At 35.1% G+C, this 8,861-nt stretch overlaps 1 protein-coding gene across 1 annotated transcript in view; it reads right to left on the minus strand.

Annotated features, from left to right (window-relative positions):
- TYRP1 (tyrosinase-related protein 1) overlaps positions 1–8,081 on the minus strand; it is a 49,736-nt gene extending 41,655 nt beyond the window's left edge. The window contains exon 1 of the mRNA XM_011930410.1: positions 7,925–8,081. The gene's annotated coding sequence lies outside the window, so the exon portion shown is untranslated. The remainder of the gene's footprint in view (positions 1–7,924) is intronic.
- Positions 8,082–8,861: the final 780 nt, after the last annotated feature.

The raw sequence follows: 8,861 nt of genomic DNA on the forward strand, positions 1-8,861 counted from the left end.
AGTGAAACCCCATCTCTACTAAAAATACAAAAAAATTAGCCAGGCATGGTGGTGGGCACCTGTAGTCCCAGCTACTCGGGAGGCTGAGGCAGAGCTTGCAATGAGTGGAGATTGCACCACTGCACTCCAGCCTGGGCGACAGAGTGAGACCCTGTCTCAAAAAACAAAACAAAACAAAACAAAAAACAAAGAAAACTACAGGCCAATATCTCTGATGAATATTGATGCAAAACTCCTCAACAAAATATGAGCAAATTGAATTCAACAATACATTAGAAAGATCATTCATCATGTGCAAGTGGGATTTAGCCTTGGTATATGAGGATGGTTTAATACACATGAATCAATCAATGTGATACATAATATCAACAGAATTAAGGATAAAAATGTTCAATTATTTCAATTGATTCTGAAAAAGCATTTGATGAAATTCAATATCCCTTTGTGATAAAACCCTAAAAATCCTGGCCATAGAAGGAACATACCTCAACATAATAAAAGTCATATACAACAGACCCACAGATAGTATTACAATAAATGGGGAACATTTGAAAGCCTTTTCTCTAACATCTGACATGTTTCTCTAACATGACAAGAATGCCCACTGTCACCACTATTATTCAACATAGTGCCTTGCTAAAGCAACCAGGCAAGAGAAGGTATAAAGAGCATCCAAATTGGAAACAAAGAAGTCAATTTTTACTTGTTTGCTGATGATAAGATCTTATATTTGAAGAAAAGCTAAATACTCCTCCAAAAAACTATTAGAGCTGACAAACAATTTCAGTAAAGTTTGCAGGATACAAAATCAACATACCAAAATCAGTAACATTTACATATGCCAACAGTGAAAAATGTGAAAAAGAAATAAAAAAGTAATCCCATTTACATTAGCCACATATAAAATTAAATACCTAGGAATTGACTTAATCAAAGAAGTGAAAGATCTCTACAATGATAACTACAAAACACTGATGAAGGAAATTGAAGAAGACACCAAATAATGGAAAAATATTCTGTGTTCATGGATTGGAAAATCAAGATTGTTAAAATGTCAATATTACCTAAAGCAATCTATAGATTCAATGCAATTCCTATCAAAATACTAAAGACATTCTTCACAGAAATAGAAAGAAAATCCTAAAATTTATATGGAACACCAAACCCTGAAGAGACAAAGTTATCATAAGCAAAAATGACGAAACTGGAGGAATCATGTTACTTTACTTCAAATTATACCACAGAGTGATAGTAGCCAAAACATCATGGTACTGGCGTAAAAACAGACACATAGAACAATGGAACGGGAGAACCCAAAAACAAAATCACACACCTGCGGTAAAGACATTTTTCACCAAGATGCCAAGAACATACACTGGGCAAAAGGCAATCTCTTTAATAAATGGTGCCGGCAAAGCTACATATCCATATGCAAAAGAAAGGAACTAGACCCCTATCTCTTTCCATATGCAAAAATCAAATAAAAAAGGATTTGATTAAATACTTAAATCTGAGACCTCAAACTATGAAACTACAATGAGGAAACATTGAGGAAAATCTTGAGGACATTGGTCCTGGCAAAGATTTCTTGAGCAATACCACACAAGCACAGGTAACCAAAGCAAAAATGAACAAATGGGATCACATCAAGTTAAAAATCTTCTGCACAGCAAAGAGTACAATCAATGAAGTGAAGCGAAAACCCACAGAATGGGCTAAGATATTTGCAAACTACCCACTTGACAAGGGATGAATAAGCAGAATATATAAGAAGCTCAAAAATCTCTATAGAAAAAAATTAATAATCCAATCAAAAAGTGGGCAAAAGATTTGAATAGACATTTATCAAAAGAAGACATACAAATGGCAAACAGACTTATGAAAAGATACTCAACATTACTGATCATTAGAGAAGTGCAAATCAAAACTATTGTGAGACGCCCTCTCACCCCAATTAAAATGGCTTATGTCCAAAAGTCAGGCAATAAGAAATTTTGGCAAGGACATGGAGAAAAGGAAACCCTCATACACTGTTGGTAGTAATGTAAATTAGTACAACCATTATGGAGCAAAATTTGGAGTTTCCTCAAAAAACTGAAAATTGAGCTACCACATGACCCAGCAGTCCCACTGCTAGATATATACCCAAAAGAAAGGAAATCAATATATCAAAGAGATATCTGCCCTCCTATGTTTATTGCAGCACTGTTTGCAATAGTTAAAATTGGGAAGCAACCTAAGTGTTCATCAACAGATAAATGGATCAAGAAAATGTGGTACATATACAAAATGCAGTAAAAAATGAGATTCAGTCATTTGCAACAACATGGATGGAACTGGACATTCTGTTAAGTGAAATAAGTCAGGCACGGAAAGACAAACTTCACATATTCTCACTTATTTGTGGAATCTAAAACTCAAAACAATTGAACTCATGGGCATAAAGACTAGAAGGATGGTTACTAGAGGCTGGGAAGGATAGTGGGGTCTGAGGGGAGTAGGGAAGTAGGGATAGTCAATAGGTACAAAAAAAAATAGCAAGAATGAATAAGACCTACTATTTGATAGCACAATAGGGTGACCATAGTCAATCACAACTGCATATTTTAAAATAACTTAAACGGTGTAATTTGATTGTTTGTAACTCAAAGGATAAATGCTTGAGGGTATGAATACCCCATTCTCCACGATGTGCTTATTTAATGTTGCATACCTGTATCAAAATATCTCATATACTCCATAAATATATATACCTACTCTGCACCCATGAAATTTTTTTAAAAAATTTAAAAAATTATAACAAAGAGTGGTCTGACAGAGTTTTTAAATGAGTGAACACATCGTTTTTATTTTTTTCTTTGAGACAGGGTCTCACTCTGTCGCCCAGACTGGAGAGCAGTGGCACGATCAAAGATCTCTATAGCCTTAAACATCTAATGGGTAAAATTCCTCATACACTCGTCAGTGTCTCCATCATTAAAGAAAAGTAGCAATAGACCCCCTTCCTCACTGAGCTTACATCTAGTTGGGCAGGCAGAATTATGACTGCCAAAATATGTCTGTGAAAATTTCTAATAATGAACACAAAAAATAGAATTTTGGTGAAGAGTAAGATCATTATAGATTGCATAATCTGTTTTTTTTTTTTTTTTTTCTTGCCAGGGATTGAAGTTGCTAATGTTTGAAGAAAATGTACTATTGACGCTTGGGGACTATAGAGCTTCTATGGTGCCAAGATAATATTCTGTGCTTGTATTGCTATTATCTAAATGCACAATGGGAATGGATGCCATGTGTTTCTAATATCATCAAGGGCAAGGAGGTACACTATATGAAGCATATTGTGATTACTGCCTGCACTGTGGAAGAAGCACAGAAGGAGACAAGAACTTCAGTTCATAAAACAAACTGCAGCCTAATCAAAAACACAGGTAAAATTCAGGTCTTGGTCTACTCTATAACATTTTGGAGAATTACATGGGCTAGAGAAACCCAGGGAAATTTCCAACTGTAAGAAATCAAGTACTCTCTTTTAATAGCCCTCCACTAAACAGGAAAATCAGAGACCTATGGGACTTAATGTTGGCAAAAACACACTTCCTATTTAGGAACATTTCTGGTCTCTATCCACAAATAATGCAATGAAAAGCATTTAAAGATTAACAAAGGAGTGTGTTCCTATTGGAACCATTTGCCTGACTTCTCTATTAACTTTTAGACTTGTCTTCACTAAAATGCCATAAAATGGGTACTATCAGAAATTAAATACTGCTAATCAAAGGAGACTCCAGGTGTTTTGAACTCAACTCCTCCACGTCTTGCCTATTTGAAGGAGAATTTTTTTAAATTAGGCATTTGTGGAAACTGACCTCACTACTAAAGGACATCAAATAATTCTGAGACCAGAAAATAAAACCAATTATCTTTGGGTAATGTCAGAGAAACAGTCAGATAGAAAGAGATAGAGAGAGAGGGAGAGAGAGAGAAGCTCAGGAGAACTTACTGATGAAAGGAAACAGTACATGCAAGAGCATATGACAGGGAAGGCTTCAAGGGTAAAGCCTACTTCCTTCAGAAGCAAGAAGTAAGTTGGCCTGTCCTTCAAAAGACAGCACTGCAACTATCTCACTTCCCCTTCATTTTGCTCATAAAAGTAGCTTCATGTATAAAGAGAACTAACTGAAGGCCTAAATAATCTAAATCTTTTTTATATCTGATATAGAAGTATAAAATCACATATATAAGATTGATCATATTGAAGCATTTAGAAATAAGGTATTTGAAATCCTACAAGTTGAAAATATTTTAAAAATATCTTACCCTAAAAAGTTTAAAATTAAACCTTGAAATTTGCAGATGGAGATGTGTGGCTCTGGATGGATTTATCATAATCAGTGTCAAATTTACTAATAAAATGGGATGAAAGCCATATGCAGTGATGAATTGAGGAAGATCAAATGAGTTTGGCTACATTTCAAATAAGTTTTTAAAATTGAATCAGCATATTATAATTTTCCAGGATATAGAGGAGGAGGTGAGACATTTAAGAAGTTAAAATGAGGGAATCTGGGGAGATACATGAAAAGCATTACCAGCTATAAGGGACTTGGTGTGTTATGATTACTGCTATTTTTCTCACAAGCAATTTGGATAAGTTTAGAAAGATTATCACGCCTCCCTTTTCTCCATCTCTCTCTCTCTCCACACACACGCACGCGCACACACAGACACACACACGGAGAGAGAGAGAGAGAGAAACATGCATGCACACACCATGTATTACTTACGCTGGAACCTATAAAGGCCCCATTACCAAAGGGACATTTGGTAATATAACTCAAATTTAGGTAAGAAAACAGAGCGTTTTTCTTTTCATTTAGTTTTAAAACATAGGAAGTCTGAAGAGACAACTGACATTTGGTCAATACTTTAAGGATGTCTCTTCACTTTTAGACAAACTTGCAGAAGACAGACAATGATGGAAACCTCCTGACCCCTTCTACCTCTTCATCCGAACGAATATTTACCTCTGTTTCCTCCCTACGCACTCTGATAATCTGCTGTGAGGCTAGCTGTTAGAAGTTACATCAAAAGAGGAGGGAATGAAGAATTTGGTAGCACTGAGGTGCTGGAAGAGAGATAGAGAGCAGCATGAGAGAGGTGTGGAGGGTTGCTGTAAGGAGACTGTGGAAGCCAAGCCAGGAGGATGAGGGTCCAAGTGCAGTAACAGTAACCTTGCTCAGGCACAAGATGATAGACAAGAGGAGGCACTCCCAATCACTGCTACCCCATGGACTCTGTATGATTAACAAATATCACTTAAATTTAAGCTGATAATTAAAATAAGTCATGTCCATAACTGTGTGAGTTTGATTACTTAAGGTTTTTATTTGGGGGTGCTATACCATCCTGCCTTTTCACTGTAGAGTCACAGAATAGGGTTACAAGGTTATATTATTAGTGATATAAAAGAGTTTCTGCATTTGATTGTCAATTAACATATCTTAGTAACCCTCCACTAAATGGGAAGCCCAGGGACCTAGAATGTGCAGTAAGAAGGAGTGGGTAGGAAGTAGTAGTCTTCATGTGGAAATGCACACCCATTCAGAAAAGCGGCAGAAAAGTATGTGCTGGTATTCTCATGGGTCATACTGAGAAAAAGAGGCCATTGATAGCATAGCCTGGCATGCTCTTTATTCTAAATGTTAGTGTTGGCGTGTCTGTTTATTCACATCTATCAGACACAGCATCCAGAATTTCTTGAGGTCCACAAAAGGCTTTGTCAACAGCGATTTCTTAATTTTGTAAAATATTTATAAAAACTCTTAAGTATAATTGTAAAAATGCACTAATATAAACTCTATAGGAAAAAAGGCCTTTTTTAAAAAATTAGAAAATGACCCATTTGCACTACTTATTCTATATTTCTATCTTTCAAAGGTCTATGAATTTTTTTTCAATTTTTATATTTGATTTTCACTTGTTTCTTAATTCCGGCTTTTTGTCTGAGACCTTTTATCTCTGTGGACATCATTAAGGGATGGGAACTCGAGAAGTATTGAGAGCACTGGGGCAAATTTCAACACATCTCATATTTAATCCTCCTACAATTCTATAAGGTAGATATCCTTATTCATGGTGGTTCAAAAAACTAAAATGATTTGCTCAAATCTGTGTACGAGTAAAGAAGCAAGCTGAAACTGGAACGGGTCTTCTTAGTGCCATTTCTAGCACTATTTATTTCCAAAGCATTACAACTGCTGTGGTTGTGTTATTATATCATTTAAAATAAACAGGAAAACTATAGGAGGTGTGGAGGGGCAGAGAGATAATTATGAAAAGCAGTCAAACATGTCTAAGGAGCTAGGAAATTGGTTCATACAATATATATTTCATTTTTGAGCTGTGTTAACATCTTGTATTAACAATTATAGACAAAGTAGCCTATGATCTTTAATATCAAACTCCTTGTCTAATTCTATTGTAATATTTTAGGTGCTATTTGAGTCTCCTTTTAGTCAGTGGTCATTATGAAATCTTTTCCCATATTTACATATATTTGAGACAGAGTCTTGCTTTGTTGCTCAAGCTAAAATACAGTGGTGATACCTCAGCTCAGTGCAACCTCTACCTCCCAGGTTCAAGCAATTCTCCTGTCTCAGACTCCCGAGTAGCTGGGATTACAAACACCCATCAGCACACGTGGCTAATTTTTGAATTTTTAGTAGAGACAAGTTTCACCATGTTGACCAGGCTGGTCTTGAACTCCTGACCTCAAGTGATCTGCCCACTTTGGCCTCCCAAAGTGCTGGGATTACAGGTGTGAGCCACCACACCTGGCCCTTTTTTGAAATGAGCTCAACTATTAACTTATTTTCTTATATAGAATTATAAGTAGGTCAATAAAAATGTAGCTGTATATTCTTTCTGAAGGGTTCAATGATATTCTGCCAATATGCATGAAAAATTTAAACAAACAAAATAGGAACCAGATGAGGGAGAAAATTAAACCCAGATATTAATCAATAAGAAAGATCAAATGGAAAGCAAACTCTTATTTTGAAGAGATGAATCATAATCATCCAGTTACAAAATATTTTATGTTCTCTGTTCATGGAAGGCATATATTAGATATTACTGTTATTGTGTTAATCCCTGAATAAAAAATGTAGGCCTTTAAACATTAGTCACTTCCATCATCACAGTTTATAATTTTTTGAAATATAATATTTTACACAAAATACTTGTATCTGGCTAATAGATTAAGAAAGGTAACTTAAAATTTAGCTAAGCTATTAAACATCCCTTTTTTAAGTTAGAAATTTGCTGCATAAAACTTATTTTTTAATAAGGAAGGTGTTACATATATAGAACAATGAAAACAAAAAGCAAAAAGACAATAAGCCCTATTGCACATTCATCCTCCTCTTCTGAAGAATAATTTGTAGTCTAAAAAAATTACAAGAAAACTCTAATTGACAGATTATATATTGTGACATTTCCTAAGCATTGTTAGCTCTTAAAAGTGATCTATTCTTTTATTAAGTATTTGTTTTTTCTTCATTTTTAAAATAAATATGTCTTCTTAATTTGCATCTTATATTCTACAGTTGTTTTTCTTTTTTTAATCAAGTGCAAACATTGAAAGTGACAGTCACAGGGTGAAGCAAATCTTAGGAATTATCAGAAGGCAGATTTTAGTTCAATGATTTTAACAAAGAAGAAAATATTTAATAATGAGTCTGTGAGCCCCATGACTATAGAGGCATTTGAACAAAGGCTAGTTAAAGCACTGGTGACATCTTGGAAGAGATTTCTACGTTAGGAAGGAGGTTAGACCGCTGAGTACTTACTTAACTTGCAGATTCTATTATTGTTTCTAGTTTTCATAGTAAGTATTGTGGTAAAAGCCTGTAGTGCTTACCCATATCTGGTTCTTCTCTCCTTTCAGGTATATGGGATTTTATTTTTCCATCCCCTTGTAGCTAGGCAGAGTTATATGATGGGTTTTGTCTATAGGTTGCATGGAAAAGTGAAGTACATCACTTCGAGGCTGAAGTATTTAGTGAGATAACTTTTATGCCTTCCTCACTTGTGCCTGACAATTACAGAGAATGTCCCATGCCAAAATTTTACGGCTTCAAGACCCAGACAATCTGGATTATTGAGCCATTGCATAGAATCCCAACCAATGACACTTATATGAAAAATAAACTGGTTTTATATTAGATTTAGATTTGGGCATTGTCAGCATAATATATACTTAACTTTATCTTGACTGATAATATGTGTTTATATTAAAAGTTATGTTTAGGTTTACTTCGGATCTGACTTCTGTGCTAGGAAACATAGTAATGTCTCAATTATCTCAAAAATGCAATTCGGGGAAGATAGTGGAGTAGGAAATACCAGAAATATGTCTCCCCTCCTAGGTAACAATTGTACTGGCAGAGTCTGTCCGATATCAGCATTTTAGAACTCTAGAGTCTATTGATGGCTGGTATCTCTGAAGGAGGACTTGGAAGGTAAATTGAAGAAAGTAAAGAAAATGATGTATATACACAATGGAAATATCAATAAAGAGATGGACTATCTAAGAATAAACTAAAAAGAAATTCTGAAACAGAAAATTTCAATAACTGACATAAAAAATTTACTACAGGAATTCAAAGACAAATTTGAGAAGGCAGAAGAAAGAATTAGTGAACTTGAAGACAGGATGATAGAAATTCTTGTGTGAAAAACAGAAGGAAAAAAAGCTTGGAAAAAAGCCACCTCAGCCTAAGGGACTGGTGTGACACCATTGGGTGAACCAGCATACAAATTGCAGGTGCTCCAGAAGAAGAGAGAAATGAGCAGAT

This window comes from Colobus angolensis, unplaced genomic scaffold (assembly GCF_000951035.1).
Source record: "Colobus angolensis palliatus isolate OR3802 unplaced genomic scaffold, Cang.pa_1.0 Scaffold86, whole genome shotgun sequence".
Lineage (NCBI taxonomy): Eukaryota > Metazoa > Chordata > Mammalia > Primates > Cercopithecidae > Colobus > Colobus angolensis.